General features: G+C 41.2%; 1 long non-coding RNA gene across 1 annotated transcript in view; it reads right to left on the reverse strand.

Moving 5' to 3' along the window:
* The window catches only part of LOC142139481 (uncharacterized), a 928,167-nt gene extending 906,051 nt beyond the window's left edge, over nt 1-22,116 (reverse strand). The window contains exon 1 of the long non-coding RNA XR_012688213.1: nt 20,188-22,116. This is a non-coding gene — a long non-coding RNA (uncharacterized LOC142139481). The remainder of the gene's footprint in view (nt 1-20,187) is intronic.
* Nucleotides 22,117-24,856: the final 2,740 nt, after the last annotated feature.

A 24,856-nucleotide genomic window follows, 5' to 3' on the forward strand; every position in this document is an offset into this window, starting at 1 on the left:
ATATAAATAAATGATGATGATGATCAAGATTTAAGCATTTAAATAATACACCTTCCACGGAGTAGATTGTGTTAATTGAAATTGTTTTAATTTTAAGAAAGTTTACAGAAATTGTAATGCACCATATAGTACCATGTTATTGTTTGCTAAACCAACTCATTTTAGTATTGAAAGGAAAGTTGATGTTAAGTGGTGTGTGTTCATTTTAAACTGTATTCTTTGGAATTTGCAGAGACAAGTCTGGAAGCTACCTGTTGACATTGATTGAGTGTAATCATAACGGTGGATGACTGATGATCGAGTCTCACATTAGATTATTAAAGACATTTAAATAAATGTAATTTTGTGAGACGAGACATTCTGCCAATCTAGTGCTGACTACAGATGTGTTTTCAGAAATAGCCAGAGCTGGAATAAGGCTGTGGGGGCCCAGGACACTTAAAAAAGGGGGCACCTATGGTTTGATACACACATATATAAACATTGCCCTTTTCATATCACTCCCATTGTCCCCTTGTATATCTCTCATTGCTGCCCTCAACATATCTAACTGCTGCCCCAGTCATGTCTCTCTCATTGCTGCCCTTGCGATGTCTCTCTTAGATGTCCTTTACTCTCTGTTTTTGTGACTTAATTTCATCACAGGAGCCCCAACAGCACTGATAAAAGTGGTAGATGGATTGGACCCCAGCAATGTAGACCATACTTGCACACTCTCCCTGAATGTCAGGGAGATTCCCTGAAATAGGGGTGATCTCCCTCACTCCCTGAAGAGTCTGGCATTCTCCCTGATACTGAGCAGTACAAGATGTGGTTGGCTTCGCCATCTGTGGCATGATGACACAGTTCAGAAATTGTGCCTATGGAGGTGGCCATTTTTATGGAGACCAAGATTTAATCAAAGACTGACAGGTAAGACAACATGACTTCAGTAATGGAGACAGAAATGTAAAAGACACTTCCGTCTCTTGAGATTCATTAGCTGCTTTTCTTTAACGCATAGTTGCCTACTCTCCTGGAATGTCCGGGAGACTCCCGCATTTCTGGGAGACCTCCCGGTCTCCCGGTAGAGCAGGGCAACCACGCCGGTTCTCGTCCCTGCAATAGATAAGTGGCGGGGGGGGGGCTTAATGACACAAATATTGCGTCATCTTAGTCCCGCCCTCCTGATGCAAATAGCCAAATTTTGGACAAAATTGGGCAAAATGATGCGATTCATTAAGCACCGCACATCCACCTCCACCGAGATCTCCCTGAAGCCAACGAGGAAAAGTTGGCAAGTATGATGTAGATAAAGAAGGTGGGGGAACAACTATATGTCTTAAAAAGCAGAATTAGCCTTCAAATATGAGCTGTAAGTGTTTGTACTTACAGATTTTAGATTTTGGCAAGTGTTAAGGCAGAATGTTATAGATCTTCTGAATTCACAAATAAAATGCCTCTTATGTTAAATGTCAGGTTTTTGTTTGATTAGAATATCACGTGCATAAATCTCGTCTAAACTCAGTGGGGTTCCCCTTGCAAATACCATACACAGTTATTGTTTGACATAAACAACACTGATATCGCACATCTTAAAACGAGAAAAATTAAACTCTAGCATGCAAACCACAAAGTCATCCACTGCACGGTGTTTATGAACTGATAGCTTACCTCTGCACAAGCATGTCCACAGGAATCATTATGAATGCAAATACCATATAGTGTTATATGATCCCACTGAAAAGACGAAGCTTAAGGCAAATGTTTTGTCAGGTTTAAAGCAAATCTCTTTGACAGGTTCAAGAATAATGTTAAAAAATAAAGTTATGTAAGGTTTTCCTCCTCTTTCCAAGAACAACTCTTTGCCTGTCAATTTGTTTTGTTGAATGATCTAGTTTGGTATATCCTCTGTGTATATTAGATCTATTTTCCTAAAAGGCATGGCCACTTTTAGACATGTGGTGCTCGGCCACCTTACCTGGATACTGTGGACCTCTGAAATCCTCTTCCTTTGCAAGAAATTGGGCCATTCCATAGTACATCTTGATTAGAGCTGTGCTGAGAACCACCCTTTCCTCGGATCTGAATCGTGGCAAAACGTCATTGGTGCGTCGCCGGAACTCACAGGGTTGCCTGCTGCGTAAATGTGTATGTTTTTTATATTTATATGATGTATGAGGTACACACATATACATGAAAATCATTGTCACACATTTTGGTGTTTTTCTAATACTGCACTAAGCGCCTTTTGCTTATTATTTTTATATATATATATATATATACATATACATATATACAAGTTAACCCGTGCATGATACTCATGCATTCTAGTCAAATCAAGCAACTTAAGGTGTTAAAAAGGCTCTTGTCATGCATTTGGGCCATAGCCCAGGCCTCAACCACCAACCACTCCCCACTGTCACCCCCGGCAACCACCAACCACTCCCCACTGTCACCCCCGGCAACCACCAACCACTCCCCACTGTCACCCCCGGCAACCACCAACCACTCCCAACTGTCACTTCTCCTTCAAGAAATATATATATTTTTTTTTTTAAATCTTTATAAACACTTTCAACAATTAACAAATTAAATTAACAAATTAAAAACATCTTAGTATACCAAATTTCAGCCCTTTCTGATTTTTTTTCCCACACACACTAAGAATTTAGTAGCTCAGTGTATAACTCCGCCCAGCAGGTGGCGCTGCAGCTTGGTTTTATTTTTTCCACACACACACAGACAGACTAACACACGCCACTAAGCATTTATATTTACAGATATATATATATATATATATATATATATGTCTATATATATATGTACATACATACATAATTACATATGTTTATGTATATATATATATATATATATATATACTGTGTATATAACTATATAGTACCATTGGATGAGACAAAATCCTTGAAAACAGCAGCGAAATAATGAAAGGTCCTTAGAGATCATATGTAGAGTCTTCTAAAACATCTGAAAATATTGAAAACAGTGGTTGTACAGTACGTTTAAAAATGTCTATACTAGTATAGACTCTCAAGACTAGAGATTGTGTCTACTTAAAGGACATCCATGTTGTAAAGTTGATCTTGTGGCAATCATGGGAGGAAAAGTCTGTTTCAGTCCTCATACCTCCCAACATTTGGGAATCCTGAATCAGGAAATGGGGAGTGGCCACATCACTCTGGGGCGTGGTCACACAACCCTGGGGCGTGCCTAGTGCTTTTGAAGTGCTACGCCGTATAATTTGCACCAGCTACAGGGCAGGTGTAAGTGGATGACTGACATGGCATTGTCTTTGTTTTAAAAGCTACACACATATGTTCCACTCAATAGCACAGAACATGTGTATGCAAGTAAGATAGACTATAAAATGCATTGTATGTACAGTATGCATTAAGAACATCTTGATTTGTGTATTTAATGTTAAGAAAAATAATTTAAAAAGTTTTTATTAATGATTATACTGTTAAGAGTTGTTCATTTAATTTATAATATATTTCTTTTATGTTTTCTGATTTGTCCTGATTGTACCCATATGCTTGAGCATATACTAAAAATCAACAAACACAAGCACTACATCTGTACAGATACCTAGAAAGTTTGTGAGTAAAGTTTGGAGAATAACCAATAGACAATGGATACCACTGAATGAAGTAGGTACCTATAACCTACGCAATGATCATGTATATACACCCTAACCTTCTTTATAAATGTACTCATGCAAGTCTAAATTCTAAAAACATGGTCATTTGTTAAACCTTGAAATAAATAAAGGGAAGTTTCCCTTTACAAGGCAGCGCCGCTTTAAATTTAAGCGCTGAAGACGCCGAACTTGTGGGTGTTGAAGAACCCGGAGCTTAATACATTTACCCCCTAATGTTAGTTTGTTTTTAATTTTACTCCTTTGGACTCCAAGCCTAAAAGAAAGATAAGGACCCCCCTTGATCTAGGTGAGCAATGAAGTGGTTAAAGGGGTATGTGTTGGGGAGTCTATAGTTCAATAAGGAACTTTCTCATGGTGTGGTTGTTTATTTTCCAGTGGTTATTTTTACAGGTGAACTACAGGTCCTGGATGCCAGGGCATGCTGGCTCTTGTAGTCCTACAAGTCCCAGCATTTTCTGGCAGTCATAGGTATGCTGGAGCTTGAAGGGAAAGAAATTCAAGGCTGACCGGCTAGCGCTAAGTGGGCAAAAGTCACAGTCACCCCTACTATTGCTAATGTGGACACAGTAGAATGACACAGTGAGTCAGGTGCACCTAACCAAGGTAGCTACCTTGGTTAGGTGTAAGCACCTGAACAAGGTAGGTTATTTCTCCACAGCAGTCACCAACCTAATTCACTCCACCAGGATAGAAGCCCAACCAACACCACAGGTCAACATCTTTTACTCTGCATAGTATTATAAAACCAAAGGAGGACACCGCACCAGGTCACGCCGCGTTCACTACTCGTTACCAGTTGAAATGTCTTTATAATGAACACGTAGATTAGAAACTCTATTTTGTCAGACAGGGACAATACTATTAGATATTGCCGTCAATTGTCACTGCTCCGCCCGTCATACTACAGAGGACAGTTAACGCTGCCTCTCAGCTAGTTAGATAATACAGTCTCCGCTACAATATCATCAGACTAATCTATTGGGGGTACTAGGTGTTATCATCGGAAGTAATATATTACAAATCTGAAGCCGATTACTGGCCAATAACATCTTATATAGAGTGCCGCCTCAGATTACCATATATAATGCCGTTAGTTCAGACTGCTCCGGCTGAAGTATTATTATAATACAGCAAGTGCTGTCCAGAAGTCAATAAGGGAGAGTTACCTTTACCATCAATCAATCAATCAGACTAGTCTAGCGGGAGACTTGTTTTGACATTATCGGAGACAGTGCTCTAAGAGGATTATTACTGTTTAACGGCACCTATACTCAGTACCATTATCATACATATGAATGTGTTAATATAGCACCAATCACGCTGTCTGAATACAACCACTACGATAAACTAGTGCTACATTGTGAGCAGACAGAGAGTATATAGATCATCTCGTTGTCTCATGCAACATAAGGGACATAGAGGTTTCATCTGAAGTTGATCACTAATCTGAAGGGTGTTTATTTATTTATAAACTCTACCTTACATTGTGGCACACATATATGCTTTAATATTAATTGTGCCCAGCACCGAGTTTCGAGAAGTATCGCGGCTGGACAAATTCCAGTGTCCATTTTATCAGTTTAATAATACTTTTTCATGTATATTTCACCCACACCTTTTGTATTTCGCTAGTAGATGTTTTTAGTTCCAATATTCAATAAAGTTGTATTTAACATTTATTTACACAGATCAGCCAATACTTTCATTCCATTAGAGTCCCCCATAATATAATTTCTTGTCCTTTCTGTTGGACTTTTTTTGTTTCAAGCTTCTACTCTGCGTCCTCGTTGTTTAGAGTTATGCAGCATAGGCCAAATATTACCCTAATAAATATGTTGGGCTTCTTCCTGTAAAATGAAGAGAAACCTGGTAAATGACAACGGTCAAGGGAGCCACGTGCACAATGCAAACAGTTTAGAAGCTCAAACATATCTATATATACACACTGTGAGGGGAAGACACTGGGAAAGGGTTTGGAAGTGTTTACACTTTTTCAGTTTTTCAGGAGCTATGAAAGTCACTTACTTCAAACGAGGTTCCTCTATTCTCACTTCCTCCATTCTTGGTTCATCCATTTTGTATTTGGAGGTTTCTTATGGTACAGGGAAGAGAATAAAAAAACATTTTAATAGGATAAAAAAAATCTAACCAACAATAAAAGCTCTTTATGGGACATTATATGTTTATGAGATTTAATTCAGAAGATAAAATATGTCTATAAAGATGTGCTATCAGTAGAGTAGTGTAAGCAGAGATGTGGGGTATAAATGGTGAGTTGTAGCTGAAACCCAAACACTATTCTATTGTTACAGACACGTCACTCAGCCAGAGTAGGTAGGTAGGTAGACAGAGAGACAGACACACTCTAACAATTGTCATCCAGCCAGTAATTGTATGATGACTTTGTGTGATGTAGTTCCACAACATCTGGAACATGTTTTGTAGTGGATGGATATTCCTAAGTGTAAATGTAATGTACAGGTGACTATTGACGTACCCTCTTTTTACAGATCTTCTTTCACCAGCTTATTCATTCTGTAGATAAGATGCAAAGTAACAGTCAATAATCTTGACTAGCACCTTAAGTGCAATTAGCCAAACTATCTCCCCTTCTGATCCCAATCTGTGCACCTTACACCATTTTATTCCTAAGTGCCTGATCTATGTACTAGAATTAATGTGTTATTTTTCTGGTACATATGCTCAGATTGGCACAGCGGAATATCCTTACGCATAAAGGGGAAGGAAGGGCCGGGACATTAAAGAAGGACTTATTATAACTTCAGAGCTTTAATTACGTTGCTTATCATCATCCTCACTTCGAGGCGTAATTAACCATATGATGTCGTCATCCAGCTCCTAAAAATAGAAAAAAATTATACGTAAGAATCATGCTTCAAACCTTAAATTTGCTGCCGCTACATACAGTTGATACACATTTATTCTAATAATTGTTAATCATACTGCTAGTAATTTCTGCTTAGTGTTACTTACCAGGCGCGGGCTGGCAGGTTTCAGCCCGGGGGGCGCACAAGCAGTTAATGCATCCACGGGGGGGTGGAGGGGTGGGGGGAGGCGGCCGGCCCGAACAGCTGTTTGACTGAGCAGCCGGGGGCCCGCTGCCCCCCCGGTCCAGCCCGCCCCTGTTGCTTACCATTTCTTCACCAGCACATGCACATGCCATTTTGTGGTGATGTACTGACAGCCTGGAGGGACTAATAAGTAGTATTTTGCAGCATGACATCATAATGATGTGATACACAGGTGATGACCTTGCACCCCTTTTTGAAGAGAGATGGATCCCCAGCGAGCGAGCAGCGGCCAACTTCTTTCTTGTCACCGCAAAGCCACAGATCCTTTACCCCCCCCCCCGGGCGTAGCCTATTCCATCCCATGATTCTCAGGAGTCACATGGTAATGTGTTTGTGTGTGTGTGTTATGATAATGTGTGTGTGTGTTATGGTAATGTGTGTGTGGGCAATGGGGCTTGTGGCAATGTAATGTTGGTGAGGATAGGGGGGCTTGTTAAAGTGTAATTGGGGTGAGAGCGCGGGGGGGCTTATTATAAGCAAAATGGGGTGAGAGCAGGGTGGCTTATTATGAGCAAAATGGGGTGAGAGCAGGGTGGCTTATTATGAGCAAAATGGGATGAAAGCAGAGGGGTGCTTATTATAAGTGAAATGGGATGAAAGCAGAGGGGTGCTTATTATAAGTGAAATGGGGGTGAGAGCAAGTGGGCTTATTATAAGTGAAATGGGGGTGAGAGCAAGTGGGCTTATTATAAGTGAAATTGGGTTAGAAAAGGTGGGGCTTATTATAAGTGAAATGGGGTGAAAGCAGGGGGGCTTATTATAGGTGAAATCGGGGTGGGGGCAGGGGGGCTTGTGGTAATGTAATGTTAGTGTGAGATAGGCAATGACTAATGGGTGCTATTTTATTTGTGGGGTGATGGTGGGGCAATTTCAATTAATAGCGGGGCCTTTAATTTAATGCTGGGGTGGTTTGGGACTATTAATTGAATACGGGGCTGAGTTTGGGCAGGAGGGCTATTTATTAAATGTGACTGTGAATTATTCAATGCCGGGAATGGTTGTGGGAAATGGTTATATTTATTAAACTTAAATGGCCACATACTTACAGTACCCCCTTAACAGCACCGATAACACAGTCGCGCTCGCCGGTGACGTCATGAACTGCCGCTGCCGTCTTCATTCGTCGCAATGCCTCCAAGTCGTTGTTCACAGCAGTTGGCAAGGAGCCTAATCGGGGAAGGAGGTGTTCGCTCTCACCACGTTGGGGTAAGTCTGGTCGGGGTAGTCAGCATCGATATGCTGACTACCACCGATTATTACTAATATATATAATATATATATATAATCTCTCAACTATCTAAATGCACAACTGGAACACCTGGGGTTGACGAGATTTTAGCCAACCCCTGAACATAGTGAATGCTGCAAGATCAGGTAGGAGAGAGCAGGAGAGTCTGCCAACTGTTCTGATTCTAGTGGAGCAAGACTTTGTCCTGATCTAAGGGGCGGGGCCTAGACTATGCACTCTTTATATATACTACATTTCTTGATATACTACACTATGCCTTTGGGTATGTCCTTCATGGGCTGACCACTCCCCCTCTAGTATCTGGTCTCGCCTCTATGGTGGTTGACCACACCCCCTCTGGTCCGACACTGTATATGTATGTATATATATATATATATATATATATATATATATATATATACACAAACACATTAGTCGAACTGGGCTGATATATGATGGTTTAAAATATATATATATATATATATATATATATATATATATATATTTACATTATATAATATGTATATATTTACAGTTTTCTGTAAGGATAAGTGATAGTGAGGTAGTGACGTACATAAGGAAGGAGAATACGGATAAGAGGCCTGATTCATTAAGGATCTTAACTTGAGAAACTTCTTATTTCAGTCTCCTGGACAAACCATGTTACAATGCAAGGGGTGAAAATTAGTATTCTGTTTTGCACATAAGTTAAATACTGACTGTTTAAGTAGCACTGTTTAAGTAGCACAGTAGGCGTTATTGAAAATAATCAGATATATTTCTACTAACTGAGGATAAAAGTTACTTGTCTTATAAAAACCTTTTTTCCTAATTCTTTTAATATAATCATTGTTCATATTATAATCCAATTTTAATTTCATAAACTAGGTATTTGACTAATAAATATAATGAACGAAAAATAAAATTGTAAAAACAAAAGTGCAAATTTATGCAGCAAAAACTGAAAAAACTATGCTGGCAAACACTATTGATACCCGAGATAGGAGAAGAGAAAAAAATAGCTGGACAGACACTTCCTGTAGAAAATATTATTTTAACTGGTGAATCAACCAATTGATTTGTCCAAATTTCATGGTTGAATTCAACAAGCCGACTGAGATACGAGCTTGAAAAGATTTGCTCATCTATACAGATGACATAATGTTTGCAAATCTATGGTAAAATAAAGGGTTTGCATTAAGCTGAAAACCGATATGAAGTCATCGCATTGTGATTCATCAAGTCAGTGAGTTAACAAAGAATGGTTGGACATGAAATGACATGTGTCTTAATAACTGAATGAGCTTAGTGAGCTTATTGATGGACAGTATTGTGTACACTATGACTAAAGCATGTAAAATTAATTATGAATTACAATATTAGGAAATCTGGTTGCATGTTAGTAACTGTACAGAGAGCATGATGGATTTACATATAAATGTGCACTGTTTAAGTCAGAATGTGAGAATTACTCTCTAAAGGATGATTTAGGGTGGGCATACTTGCACCTGTAGTGCCACAAAATTGTACACTTTAACTGTAGCCCCTGTCGTAAAGTAAAAACAAATAAATAGTAGTACCCCTACTGATGATTAAATAACCAGTAAGAAAATTGTCTTAAATTAATATTGCTGTCATAATGAATAAAATATTATGGTCTTCATAAATTTTAAATAAATGTTTCCTCCCGAAAAATTGATTAAAATCTTCTATTTATGGTCCATAGCGACGAAGGATAATCCATATGCAAAATTAAAAAACCTCCTATGGACGCAACGGACCGTTCCTGAGGACCACTCGATGCAAACATCAGTTAATCTCTGATAAGCCCGACTACTTGGTAGCTGGGAAGGAAATCAGGAGCAGTCTTGTACACCGCTCAGATAGGAGGCAATATTAATTTAATGTTTTATAGGGGGCACTATGATTTATTGTATTGTTAATGGAGTCATTACTAGTTATTGTATTATTAATGGAGTCACCACTTATTATTGTATTATTAATGGGGCACTACAACTTCTTTACTTTAAAAGCGGGCAACACTTGTTGTACACTACAAGTTCCATCATGCATATGGACACCAGTGCAATATATATTGAATGTATGACTCTGGTACTCAACAGGCAGTCGTACCAGGTGGGGCCCAGTGTTAAGTTGGGTACACACTACAGGCTTTTCATCCAATTATTGTGTCTGTCACACAATAAACGACCATTTGGTAAGATATCGCATTAATGTGTACGCTTATACGATCATGTTTTATCGTACCAAAGCACATCATGTAGTTTGATTTGATTTTATAGATTTTCAAAAAATCATGATCAACAATGAAACGATGTTGGGCAAATGTTAAAATGTGTACGCACTCACGATCAGGACTGTAGAGAGATCTCTATAGAATGTGCAGAGTCATGATCTTTTCAACAGATGGTTATGAGTGATGTAGAGCACAGATCTGAAGGTAAATCGTGTAGGTGTGTACACATAAATCTGAATGCTTTTCGGAACTTTCAGTCTTTGGCAAAATCATTACAGAAATCGTATCTGCAGTAGTTTTCAGTATTGGGCCAGTGCTCTCTAGGGATGTGGGGATCCGATCATTTTTCGGGCAGCAGCCTAGAGGACCAGCCCCAATGATGACTGGGCTGGGCTTTGAGAAAATGTAAGGGGGTTGGCCTGAATGTACATGGTTTATGGGTTTGCAAACTGCATCACAGCAGATCCTATTAATAAATCCTGCAGTTTGGATGTGAAAACCGCATCCGATGTGTCGCAGCTTGCAAACTGCAAAAAAAAGCACTGCTTAGAAAATCTCTCCCTATATATATATATATATACATATATATATGTATATATATGTATATATGAAGCCATGCATAGTAGAAAGCGTAAAGACTTACTTTTAAAGTCTAACCAATGATCATCATCATCAACATTTATTTATATAGCGCCAGCAAATTTCGTAGCGCTTTACAATTGGTTATTTTTAGTTTATTTTTTTTTCTTCTAAAAACTGTTTGTTCAAACCTTGTTTAATTACATTGATCATGAAAATTAGAGTTTTATTGAAGTTGATGTGTTGGAAGCAAGCAATAAGCATCTGAACTAATTTGACAAGGGACAAATTGTGATGGCTAGACGACTGGGTCAGAGCTGTGAGGATATTTTTTAAAACCAAAGTTCACCAGGTTACCCAGCCCCCTGTGGTTCAGAAATTACACAGGCAAGGAGGAGAACAAAAGATACAATGCTATCTTTACTTTTCTTACAGTAAAACAACAGAATATAAAACTGCACACTTTAAACAATAGGTTAGCAGATCTCCAATGTCAGTAGGAGTGCCAGCAAGGTTCCCAACCCACCTTAGCCATGCGAAACTTCCACAGGCAAAAGAGTCTGTCAACAGTAGGTCCCGGGAGTCTTGGTATCTTGCTGTTCCCGACTGCTTAGCCAACTCTCCACCAACATGGTGGAGCTCCGGTTATCAGTCTCCCCACTCCTGTGGGTGAACCAATTTGCTCAGAACCTGGTGAGTATCTCCATATAGAGTGAGGTGATGATAAGTCCCAAGATGGAGCAACAGCCTGCTTCCCCAGGGACAGAGCAGCGATGATCACCGGGTCTGCTGGTATAGAACAGAATCTCAACACCAGTCAGCCCCACACCTTCCAGGAATCAATCCTCGGAATGAATACCTCCTCTCCCCTTGGAGTGGCTCCTTATATTCATGGTCAAATTACCTCTGTGTTTTCCCTTCCCCGGGCAAAACCCCTCGTCTCTCCTTCTTAAACATTGGTGGATGCTCGGCCAAGGGGTTGGGGTGGGAGTGGAGATGAGCTGGCCTTTCACAGTGGCTCCCCTGCTGTGTCCCTAGCACAATGTCTAGGCCAGCCCTGTGGAAGACAATGGAAGATAATGCTTATCTTTCCCTCCAGATCTTGGATAACACACAGTCGCTCTTGAAATTAACCTCTCCCATGATTTAGTTATGTGCCAGGGCTTCCAGCTGTCCCTAACTTCCTGTCCCTTCCTTCTTACCCCCCCATTTGTCTGTAATAAGTTCTCCCCCTGTCTGCCAGTGCAGAACTGGTCCTGTGAATACAATCCATGTATTCCCTGCAGATTGATGGGCTGGTGAGAAATCGTATCTTGGCAGTGTGGCCCAGTCCTGTCACACCAACATGCAGTGGTTAGTACCTACCAAAAGTGGTCCAAGGAAGGACAACCGGTAAACCGGTGACAGGGTTATGGGTGCCCGCGACTCATTGATGCACATGGGGAGTGAAGGCTATCCCATCTGGTCCAATCCCACAGAAGAGCTACTGTAGCACAAATTGCTGAAAAAGTTAATGCTGGCTATTATAGAAAATTATAGAAAGGTGCTAGAACACACAGTGGATCACAGCTTGTTGCGCATGGGGCTGCATAGCCACAGACTGGTCATAGTGCCCATGCTGTCCACAAGCGCCTACAATGGGTACGTGAGCGCCATAACTGGACCATGGAGCATATGGAAGACAGTGGCCTGGTCTGATGAATCATGTTTTATTTTACATTTTGTGGATGGCAGGGTGTGTGTGCGTTGTTTACCTGGGAAAGAAAGGGCACCAAGTTGCACTATGGGAAGAAAGCAAGCCAGTGGAGACTTGTCAAATCTAATCAAAACGTGTAAAAGGCAATATGCATGTCATAATGACAAACATTATAATTATTATACTTTATTTATAAAGCGCTGATATGTTGCACAGTGCTGTACACTGAAGGGATCATAATACAAACATTACATATATTGACATGAAAAAGAAGGTTAAGATGGTCCTGTCCAAATGATCTTACAATCTAAGATGTGTTGGAAACAATTAATACATACACTACATGGACAAAAGTACGTTACCTGCCTGACTGCATTATGCCAATTGTGAAGTTTGGTGGAGGAGGGATAATGGTATGGGGCTGTTTTTTAGGGTTTGGGCTAGGCCCCTTATCTCCAGTGAAGGGCAATCTTAGTGCTTCAGCATACTAAGTAATTTTGGACAATGCTATGCTTTCAACTTTGTGGCAACAGTTTGGGGAAGGTCCTTTTCCATTCCAACTGTGCTCCAGTGCATAAAGCAAGGACTACAAAGGCATGGTTTGATGAGTTTGGTGTGTAAGAACTTGACTGGCCCTCACAGAGCCCTGACCTCAACCCCATCAAACACCTTTGGGATGAACTGGAACAGAGATTGTGAGCATGGCCTTCACGTCCAACATCAGTGCCAGACCTCATAAATGCTCTAAAGAATGAATGAGCACAAATTCCCACCGAAACACTCCAACATCTTGTGGAAAGCCTTCCAAGAAGAGTGGAAGCTGTTATCGCTGCAAAAGGGGGACCAATTCCATATTAAAGTATATGTATTTGAATACAATGTCATTACAGTCCCTGTTGGTGTAATGGTCTAATGTCCGAATACTTTTGTCCATATAGTGTACATTAGCAGAATAACAATTGTAGATGCTGTTGGGGAAAGTGCATGTGGCGGCTACAAGGCAGAAGCATTCTCAGCAACCACTAATACAGCAGCCATTGGTGACTAGTATTCTTCAGTACAACCCTGTCTGCACTAATCTGTCATTTTCCAACTCCATTAACACATTTTTAGCTGTTTTTATATTTGTGAGAAGATGGTCATGTGTGAGGTAGGACACAGATCTGCTCTAAATTACAGCTATAAAGTAAGCATGGATGTTGGACCTAATCATTGTTATCCATTATAGCAGTCTAAAGCTGTATTGTGCAGAGGGAGGTGATTCCATATGTGAGAGGGCGCTGCCTGTGCTGTGTGGGGTCAGCTGCAGGGATTACTCTGTGCCTATGTTTAGCAGTGTAATGAGGTACGTTTTATTAATGCTGCAAGGAATGCAGCAGAGAAACAGTAGGTTAGGTTTAAACTCAGAGTATAAATACATGGGAAACATGTTATTTGTCACTCCCTGGCATGAATGAGGTGTGTCCTATAATGGCCACTGTCGTTAAAGATATGTGGTATAATGAACCCCTAATTTGAAGAATACCAATATTATAAATCACCAAGGATTTTTGCAACCATATATAATAAATGGTATTGATCCAAGAGGCAGCTTATAATTTACAGTAGTGGGTATCCATATCCAACTGTCCTGATTCTGGCAGGACAGTCTCCACTTTGGTGGACTCTCCTGCCTGCCACTGAACTTGTCCCGATCCGTGGAGGATAGACAGAGAGGTTTATTTATCAATGTGTACCCAGCCATTTTGCAACATCACCATCTAATGGCCAGGAGGAGAAGTGCTCTGAGGGAACAACCTGCAGATCTTATGGCAAAAATAAATACATAAAATGCTCAGTGTTAATACCTTGACACAACTTATAACCTTTATTGTTAAATTCTTATCTATACTTAACTAAAATAACCACACAGACACAGTATATATATTTGGTAAGGGGTCGCAGTTTATTAATGACATTTTTTGAACTGTCATGGCGGCGAGAGCAACGCAGTCAGCTAACAACTAATCTTGAAACCAATACAGTTGTAAACCTCACTTACCACTGTTCCAAGACTTTACAAGTTCCAAGTCTTTACATTGGCCGGAGCTAAACTTGGCGTCAGCGCTACTGCCCCCCTCTGGACTCACAATAACGCGCCCGCTCCAGGCGCGCTAAGGGACCCTCCGCCCAAGAGGACCAAGAGTCGGGTTACTGCGAAAGGTTCAGCAACGTGCGGCCATTAAACGGTAGCACCTTCGATTAGTCACTGACTGCACCGCTCTCCCACCAAACTGCGCCTTGTATAAGAAAAAAGAATTAAACAACATATCAATACAACTGTTCAGGGTGGGAGGGGGGTATCCGCAGACCAGGAACCAAGAGAGGGCCAGCCCACTCCCCCAGTGTGATTTATCCCTTCACTAGCCCCTCCCCCTTTTAACTACGATTGGCTGGCAGTGATAACTATTTAACTCTTAAGGGCTCGTGTTGTCAACTATAACACGATATTTTAATTGCCCTCAGCTTAAGGCTTTACTTTAACTAAAATGCTCAGTGTTAATACCTTGACACAACTTATAACCTTTATTGTTAAATTCTTATCTATACTTAACTAAAATAACCACACAGACACAGTATATATATTTGGTAAGGGGTCGCAGTTTATTAATGACATTTTTTGAACTGTCATGGCGGCGAGAGCAACGCAGTCAGCTAACAACTAATCTTGAAACCAATACAGTTGTAAACCTCACTTACCACTGTTCCAAGACTTTACAAGTTCCAAGTCTTTACATTGGCCGGAGCTAAACTTGGCGTCAGCGCTACTGCCCCCCTCTGGACTCACAATAACGCGCCCGCTCCAGGCGCGCTAAGGGACCCTCCGCCCAAGAGGACCAAGAGTCGGGTTACTGCGAAAGGTTCAGCAACGTGCGGCCATTAAACGGTAGCACCTTCGATTAGTCACTGACTGCACCGCTCTCCTACCAACCGCTGAAACCCTTTAACGGGTTATCAGCCCGCCATATGAACCCCTGACCACTGAAACTAACTGCCCATAAATCTGCAATATAAACAATTCTAAACCTTCATTATTTAAGTGGACCCCATCAGGGCGAAAGAATTGGGTATCCTTTACGGATATCCATGGGTGAGCAACTACTGAACCTCCCAAAGCAAGGACTACTTTGTCTGCAGCTTTGTTGGTCTTTTTTAGTATGGACTGCATTTTGGGAGCAGCAATTGTAACTCTCCAGTTAAGACGTGGGATAATATGGGACCAAAACCATTTAATCTCTGGCCACTTCGCATGCATAGCTCTAAAATCCTCCCTCATGTTTATAATTAATTCTAGTGATTTAGCTTGCCCTAAATCGTTACCTCCAGCATGCACAACTACAATATCAGGGGAACCGTGACTATTAATTTCTTCTTCAAGTAGGATTTTAATCGAAAGCCATCTAAGGCCCCTTTTTCCCACCCATTTTATAGCTACTGGGCTGGGAAATAATGCCCAATCATAGGCCAAATTGTGTTTTTCTGCCCAAAAAACATATGAGTGGCCTAACACCCATATTGTTGTCTTCCTGTTCAGAGCACCTATAACCAAAGAAACATGTTTCACTTATTAACCATTTAATCTATTTCAATTAGAGCAAAGTAAGCATTTAGTAAGTTAAATGAAAGGGGCTGACCCCTGCACACAGCAGTAGATCAATTCTCTATATAAGTTCTTTACTCATGTAACCAAGCGTGTCCGTCTTAATCTAAAATCGGTTTACTCTCGATCCCACTAATATTCTTGGAAATGTCACTCCAAGTGAAATCATTAACGACCGGACAGCTTTACCAAAGAACCTTATGCCACTATGCCCATGTGGGAAATATAAATATCTAATATGTTAAAGGGGACTGATCTCTGCATACAGCAGCAGATCCAATACTTATATGAGAGTTCGTTAAATATACAAAGCCAAGCATGTCCGCCTTAAATTCAGGATCGCTTTACTAATCCGACTAATGTCATTGGATATATAACCAAGCGAAATCCTCACCGATCGAACAGCTTTATCAAAACGAACTAATATCATTGTTTATTGCAATAACAACCAAGCAGCCACAGAAATAATGTGACACTTTAACTTGCAAATACTAACTCAGCCGCACAGGCTGCTAATAATTAATCTAATCGTGACACGTGAGTGTGGGAGGGAGGGTAGGGGAAGTTAGCCCATATGAAGGACAAAAAAAACCGAGACACCCCGGAGGCCAATAGCCAATCAGGCCTTTATCCAGGAGAAACGGGGAAAAAATCCCCTCATGCCCTCGCTAAAAGCGACAAGCAGCATAGCCATGGGTTAACGAGTTGGCGAGGCAAAAGCCTATTAAACTAGGATTGCGGGCGAATATAAGTTTTATAGGCCTCGGATTTCCAACGGCCAATAGCCTGTATGTCCGCAGGGGAAGCACCCTTCTCAGCTGCAGCTGTAGCCGCCCCAATTCTAAATGAATGGGTACCATACAAGGACGGATCTAATCCGATATAGCTTAATGAACGTTTAAATAGGGCATTAAATTGAAATTTAGAAAGCGGTGATCTATCTGCGTGCAGTAGCCACATATCCCCTCCTTTAGGACGAATCAAAGAAAATTTTGAACACAATATCACCGGGCAAATGTTTGAATCTTCATGTGTACATATGTTGAACCACTGTCCAGGCTTAAACTGATCGGTTTTCGATCGGGTCAACTTACAAGAAACATGTGTAGAATAAATATGTGTATGCTTAGCCAATAAAGCATTTCCAATATCGGTGTTAGATCTTGCCACTAGTTCGCTTATTCTAAAAGCCCCATGGAAGGCCATACAAAAAGCTGTACTAAATAACAATGCTTCATATGGATTGGAAGAAACTGATGCAAGTGCCCCTACCAATTGTTTCAATACTTGAATGGAAATGGGACGCCTAGTGTCAGCCTCTACTGGTCGTACCCTCGCCCAACCTTTCAGCGCTTTAGAAATCATGAATCCTTTCGTTGGGTCTGAAAACCCATGCAGGCGAGCCATAAAGGAAATGCCCGCAAGTATAGACGCCATATTAGATTTAGTAGCACCCTTTACATATCTGTTCCACATGAATTCTAAGATGGGTTCATTCTGACCTGAGGGAAAAGCACCCGGGCATGTGTTCAGAAATAATTGCCATTGTTGCCATGAAGCACGATAAGATCGTCTAGTAGAAGGAGCCAATGAAGCTTCCGCCAAGTCCTTTATACCGACTCGACCATCTGCCAAGCGTAAAGAGGACAAGGAATTCCAATTAAATTAGCGTGTGGGACAAGTGTTCTAAAACGACTCCATTGAAAACGAGATAACGAGTCGGCTACCTGGTTCTCTATTCCTGGGACATGTTTAGCCCGGAAAGAGATATCAAACTTTAAGCACAAAAGTACCAGTCTGCGCAACAGATTGACCGCAGGTAACGAAGATGACTTTTGTTGATTAATGGCCTGGACGACACCTAAATTGTCACACCAAAAAATTACATTTTGGCCCGACAAACTACTGGACCACAATTCAAGGGACAATACTATTGGAAATAATTCCAATACCAATAGATTTTTTACTAAACCGTTTTGTCTCCATTCTATCGGCCAAGGGGAAGCACACCATTCTCCTTTAAAAAAGGCTCCGAAGCCGTGAGCTCCGGAGGCATCTGTATGGAGCTCTAATTCTAAACTAGATACAATAGGAGACTGCCAAATCCGCACTCCATTAAAATCTTTTAAGAATGTGGACCAGATCCGAAGGTCATATCGTATGTCCATGGCTAAACGAAGCCGAGCATGGGGCTTCGTTAAACCCGCTGTAACTAATTGCAACTTTCTGCAGAAAATCTTTCCCATTGGAATGACCCTGCAAGCAAAGTTCAATAATCCTAACAATGACTGTATCCCCTTCAAAGTACTTGTGTTTGAACTTAACACTTCCGAGATAACGAAAACTAACTTATCGATCTTTTCTTTGGGTAGACGACAACATCCTGCTGTAGTATCGATTTCTATACCCAAGAAAGACAAACAATCAATAGGGCCTTCCGTTTTGTCATGGGCTATTGGAACTCCCATAACGGCAAAAAGAGATTTTGCCGAAAACAATACGTCGGCACAAACTGACGATGCAGCTGGGCCAATGAATAAAAAATCGTCCAAATAATGAGCCAGGCCAACATGGCCTGTTCCTGCTTGTATACACCAATGCAGGAAGGAACTAAAACATTCGAAATATGCACAAGATACCGAACATCCCATTGGAAGACAGCGATCAATATAGTAGCCGTCTTGCAATTTAAAACCCATGAATCTGAAAGATTCTGGATGAAGGGGAAGCAATCTAAATGCTGATTCTACATCTATTTTAGCCAAAAGCGCACCCTTCCCAAATGATCTAACAAGCTTTAATGCCTCTTCGAAAGACTGATAGCTCACTGAACTGTGTCTCTCTTCAATGGCATCGTTCACTGAAAAACCCGGGGGATGAGACAGGTGCTGGATTAAACGGTATTTACCTGCCGTTTTCTTTGGCACAACACCAACAGGGGACAATATTAAATCCGCAAAAGGAGGTAAGTTAAATGGGCCTAACATACGTCCCAGGGTGACTTCCTTATTAACTTTATCCCACAATACTTGGGGAAGGAGAGACGCTGATTTCAAATTCCGACCATCACTAGACCGCACCAGTCCAACAATAGGCAACCTAAAACCATCAGTAAAACCGTTGTGGAGAAATTTGGCATGCAGGGTGTCTGGAAAGAAACCCAACCATCTATATAAACAATCCAAATTAACTGGTGAAGGAGCCTTGCGCAGCAGCTCCTGACATACCACGACCCCTTCCACGGGTCGCTGTATTCCTTGTACAATCCTTTGCTGAATGGGCACCTCTACAAATCGCGCAGGTATGTCTATACCTGCATGATTCTCCCCTGCCGCAGGTGGAATTGTTGAAAGCAAAACATCTATTCTGCTTCCTACGGGGGGCACTATACCCCCCAGTTCCTGGAAACCTATCATTTCCAAATTGACCCCCACCCGAAGGGCGCATAAGTTCTGACCACGTTTCCATATCTTTACATTCAAATGGTATCCGATCTAGCCCTTCAGCCTTCTCTCTAAAGCTCTCATCATATCTCCTCCACGCATTATGCCCATCCTTATTTGCCATTTCAGTTATCAAATGAAGATAACGCCATACGTCAATAAGGGCAGCCGGTCTGGTATCTAAATAGCATGCCGCAAAAACACAGTATCCTGAAACCCAATTATTAAAGGAGCGATACGCTTCTTCACCGATACCCCCTTTAGCACAAGCCGCAGCCAAATCTTTCTTACTTTTCTTTGTAAGTGAAAACATATCTACAAAAGCACCTTTTTTAATTCGGTCTTTCATACATGGCCTCACACCTGTTAACAGCGCTGTATTGTCACAGCGTACCATGGGGCCACCTAACACAGCTCGTGGAGCCGTTGTCACGGGTGTTATCCTAGCGGGTTGACTCAAGTGATTTTTCAACAATCTAAGGAGCTTACGCGAGCCTTGTTCGTCATCCGACGAATCGTCATCAGTAGATGACATAGGGGGACTATGTGTCTGTGTTCGTGACTGGTGCATAAGTAAAACATTATTCTCACCGACTGCAGTACCCGAGATCCCTGGTCTCTGCTGTGATGAGCTGTCCTGAGGCGCACTGTCAGTTGTTCTATTTGCTTGGAGTGCCTCTTCCACCGATGCGACTTGCAACGATACTCCCATTCCTCCTAACAAACTCATTTCACCTCCTTGACTTGCCTGTATTACTGAATGAGAAAGTACATTAGCCACAGGTATTACTTCTGATCTACACACCCCTACCTGACCAACACTACTGAGTGAAGAGTGTGTAGGGATTTCAGACCCCCTATTAATTCGAAAACCCGGGGCTGGAGGTTGTGACAATATATTATCCCCAACAAATTGATCAGGAATTTGATTAAAACCCTGTTGGGAAAATGTGTTTTGTAGTGGAGATGTCATGTCTGAATAAACATACGGTAATCTTCTATCTTGTGGCGGGTAAGGGGCTGACCACTGAGAGCCTGTGCTACAATTTCCTTGTGAAGCAGGGGGCGGATAAGGGAGGGTCCAGGCAGATGATGCATTAAAAGGTTGTATATTCTGAGTTGATGGGAAAGGGTATCTACTCTGATTGGGTATACGAGTATATGGGATGTTCCTTGCCTGTGTTGCCATATAACCGCAGTGAGGTCCTGCATTGTCAGCATTAAAAGGCCTGAAAGGGGCATCCTCTGATGACGAATGATATCCCTGCCACAAAGTGTGGGGTGGGTGCGATGAGTGACTTAAAATTCTTTCATCTTGAGACAAAAGAAGGGGAGATTGCGATTCATATGAACAGGGGGCACCCAACGCCGCAGGGGGACCGCCGGCGTTAAATGGATGGCCTCTACCTCTCGACCACTCCTCTGGCATAAGGGGTGGTAGTCTTGAAGGGGCATGTTGTTGTACAAATGTGGGGTTAAGACTCAATTGATTTGGAGGAGCGATTATATCCATATTTATTCTGGGATCACCTCCCAAATTAACCTGAGGGGGAGTATTTGGGAAAAAACCACCCATTGGCCTTATATCCCTCCTTATTGTATCAGCATCAACCATGTGTCCACTAAGATTTTCTTCTATAGTCACATCTGTAACATTCCCTGTTTGCAGGGTAGCACTTATTCTATTCCTCCGAGTGGTTGAAGGAGAGGAGTTTCTACCTCTCCTCCCTCTTCTCCCCCTCTGACTCATTGCTGCAGCCGAGGATGGGCGCACAGCCCTCTCCGGCGCGTGGGCTCTCCTCCCTCTAACCATTCTATTATGCACCTGCCGCCCGGCGCTCCTACTGAGCTCCGGCGCAGGTGCTGAGTTTGTAGGCACAGAGTCTGCAGCGGCGCGAGGCTCCCCTCGGCCGCTAACAGACTCACTCAGAGTGACATCTAAAATGGCCGCCGCTCCCTCTGACGGGGGTGGGGCTACTGCCTCAACGATAGCTGCGGCTTCCCCGCTGTCAATGAAGCGAGCTGGTGGGGCTACTTGTCGGCGGGGACGGGACATATCTACCAGAATGGGAGCAGAATAATAACAATAAAATTACAGGGGCAATAAGCGGGATAGCGGTGACCGAGTGAAGGGAGGGAGGAGGGTGGGGGCTGCTGACAGGACGAACACTATAGGGGGCAGACAATTATTAACAGGTACAGTAATATAAAGGACTCAGGAAAGCAAGGGGGGAATTAAGAATAGAATACTAATATGACAAATAAAGAGGAGGATAACTGACAGGGAGGTCTGTGAATTTTATCTGTGACAGGCTAAGGGAGGGAGGAGGGGTGGGGGGGTGCTGACAGGCTGGGGCTATAAGATAAGTGAATACTGACAGGAAAAAGTGAGTAAATTAACAGGATAAAAGAAAAGAAAGGAAGAAAATAAGATAAAGAATAAAGAATGTGAAATATAAGGTAAGAAAATATTTTAATAAAAAACGATATCTTAGCTTTATCTCTAGAGATGCTTCCTATCCGCAGACCAGGAACCAAGAGAGGGCCAGCCCACTCCCCCAGTGTGATTTATCCCTTCACTAGCCCCTCCCCCTTTTAACTACGATTGGCTGGCAGTGATAACTATTTAACTCTTAAGGGCTCGTGTTGTCAACTATAACACGATATTTTAATTGCCCTCAGCTTAAGGCTTTACTTTAACTTCTGTGACACTATTAAGGTGAGTGTCTGTCTTGGAGGCTAATATTTTTTTCCTGGCACTCCAAACCAGGACTCAAAAAATGGGTCCCAGAAATTACGTTAGCTATCTCCCATGGCTGCCTAGGATCCACAGACCAGCCTCAGCCTATCATAACCCTACCTGGGATAAAGCAAATAGTCATTTTAGCTTAGCACCATATTCCACCCCCATTATCCCCAAAATACTGGAAACACCAACTATTCTTACCCCAGAATTCCGACAGAATAATTGCACCCTGGAAGAACAGAAAGATTGATAGATGTATTCATATTTTAGGATAATTTGCTTCTTCCTATGCTGATATAGCATCTACCTCTTTCTCTTCACTTCCTGTACTTGCAAATGTGTGGCTTTATCCAATGCCACACAGCTAAAGTCTCCATCAAAGTTGGAATATGTGATAATTCATATAACATAACATAAGATGGTGGCAGCAAGATCCAAAAGATATACCCCATTTTTTCTAATCAATGCTGGATACTGTGGCGGTGTTGGTACATTTCTCCCTATGTGTTTGGAGTGACCTATAATACAACAGTTCTGTAACACCACCATTATTTCTTTTGAGCAGGTTACTGACATTCGAGTACCTAGTGATCCATCAATGTTCTTCCTCAACAGACCCCTAAAGTCCCAAAGCACATCCACCGACAGACTGATAATGCACATCAGTAGCTGCCAGCAACTGGAGAATGGAAAAACTCTCCCACTCCCAAGATCTGCTTCATTAAACCTTATATGGCATATCTCCTCAATGTAATTCATAACAGGGTCACTTAATAACTCATGACCAAAGTACCACAATATTTGGGACCCTTGGTTTCATTTTCACAACTCTCCAATCCCCAGACTCCATATAGCATTACTCCTTCACATGCTTATCCTACCCCTATCCTACCCCTTTCCCCTCCCTATAATCACCCCACGCTCTTTCCCACCCTCATGAAAGTGAAATATAAAACTACTTTGTATTTATAACCTACATATAGGCAGCGCTCATTTCATCTGAGAGTAGAATGAGAAACAGACCGAATGCCAGATTTTGCCAAAATGAGGGGAGGCCAAACAACCTGCAGAAGCGTGAAGGAAGACAAGTTATTCAGTCCATTCCGAGTCTAAGTGCCAGCCCCAGTCCAACTCAGCCCCTTCCAAACCCTCCGGCAGAACCAGCTAATAATGTAGACAATCTGCCTCTGGAAATAAGAGCCTGTAATCAGGCCAGCCGGAGGATACAGCAAACTGAAAGACTTCCATCTTGTGTTATCTCAGAGGGAGACACTATAGAATCCTATTTATATGACGGAATATAAAAATGGGGAACAAGTTACTTTAGCTCTGCAGCCATGAATTTCATCGATCCTGCATCCAAAAAATAAAAACAAAACATTGTCTCCTTTGGCACATGCCATGCTTTCCACAAAACACAGGGAAATCCATTTACCTCTCTCTGTGTTATATCCAAATGGAGGAAAATGAAGCAGTAAATGGTCCATGGGTTCTACCTCCAGGCACCAGGCTAATATCAATCAAGGAGCTTTAGGACAAATTTGCAATTCAAGCCGAAGAAAATATATTCCACTTTGGGAAATTTGTGACTAAATCAAAGATAATAAAAGAACTGGGGTGAAATGTATTAACTTCCAATTTTTGCAAATCGCCGCTATTCAGTGAGTTTGCAGTGAAAATTTAAAGCGGCAATGGCTTTAAAGGCATTGTTTTGCTCTTAGTAAATTACTCATCAGAAAGCACTCAGTATTCAGAATAACTTCATGTGTGTATATATATATATATATATATATATATATATATATATATATATATATATATCAGGTACATATCCTACAAACATTACCATATTATCCAGTCTGGTTTATTAAAATATATTTTATTCACCATTAATACAACCATATTAATTTAATCTTTGATTGGTTGTCTTGGGAAACACCTCATATTTGCACAGTTAAGTGTACAAAGGCTTTCATAAATTTCCCAAATTAAATAATCCTGTACTGTACAATAAATAAAAAAAATCCCTGGTGATATATCTTCTTAAAATCCAACACTAATACAACATACAAAATTAAAATAGCATTGCTGTAAGTGATGTTTGAATATTTGATCTCTGAATATTTCATATAGTAAAAGAAATTATGATCTTTTAATTAAGCAATATATAGCTTTCATAGAAATAGTTAATGTAGAGCCAATTAGTTAAAAATGATTAACTACAGAACTCATAGCTAAAGGAATTCCAATTATATTAACTACTTCTGTTTTAAGGATGAGCGGTTTTGCTTCAAAAACTTAGATATAACTCACTTTCAGTAAAGATAAGCAAGATAACCTGTCTGTCCTGTTCTAAGTAAGAAAGATTTACAGATGTCTTTGTACAATTGATTGAAGGTCATAACTACAATGTAAAGGATTGTGGTAATTATTACACTATGTAACCACAGGAAATGCCATGTTTTTCTGTATAAATATTAGTATACCAGTTTCAGTAAAACAGAACTGATTATT

Source organism: Mixophyes fleayi, chromosome 2 (genome assembly GCF_038048845.1).
Source record: "Mixophyes fleayi isolate aMixFle1 chromosome 2, aMixFle1.hap1, whole genome shotgun sequence".
Classification (NCBI taxonomy): domain Eukaryota; kingdom Metazoa; phylum Chordata; class Amphibia; order Anura; family Limnodynastidae; genus Mixophyes; species Mixophyes fleayi.